Source organism: Penaeus monodon, chromosome 22 (assembly GCF_015228065.2).
Source record: "Penaeus monodon isolate SGIC_2016 chromosome 22, NSTDA_Pmon_1, whole genome shotgun sequence".
In the NCBI taxonomy this organism is placed as follows: Eukaryota; Metazoa; Arthropoda; class Malacostraca; order Decapoda; family Penaeidae; genus Penaeus; species Penaeus monodon.
In genome coordinates, this window is record NC_051407.1 from 1,526,280 (window position 1) to 1,526,689 (window position 410).

The 410-nt window shown below is 33.7% G+C and overlaps 1 protein-coding gene across 1 annotated transcript in view; it reads right to left on the reverse strand.

The window, feature by feature from the left end:
* Positions 1–410, reverse strand: part of LOC119587633 — a 25,021-nt gene that overhangs the window by 2,677 nt on the left and 21,934 nt on the right. The gene's annotated exons all lie outside the window — the stretch shown is intronic.

Sequence of the window (410 nt, forward strand, 5' to 3'; positions counted from 1 at the left end):
CCTATTAAGGGATGAACAAAGTTAAATCACAGTTATGGCTTGCAAAGTTAGCAACAATGCAAAGTGAGTTGAAAAACACTCGCATGAAAAAGGTGATGATACACAGAAAAAAATGTCTCTCTTTCTATTTATCAGTGTATATCCTTCCCTCTTTTATTTCATCTCTCCTTCGCCTCCTTTCTCTATCTCTTTCGCTTTACCGAGTAGGCTTTGGAGGTTTCACAAATACTGATTTATGTAAGAAAACAAGTAATGAAAAAGCCTTTAAGAGACATGCTTTTCTAAGAAGTAATAAAGTTAGGTTTGAAAAAAAAGAAAAAGGTTTTTAACTGTTCCGTTGCATATAACTTTCGGAAGAAAATAATACGAAACAGTTTTGAGAAGTTTAAGTCCATGGCTTTTGTCAGTCT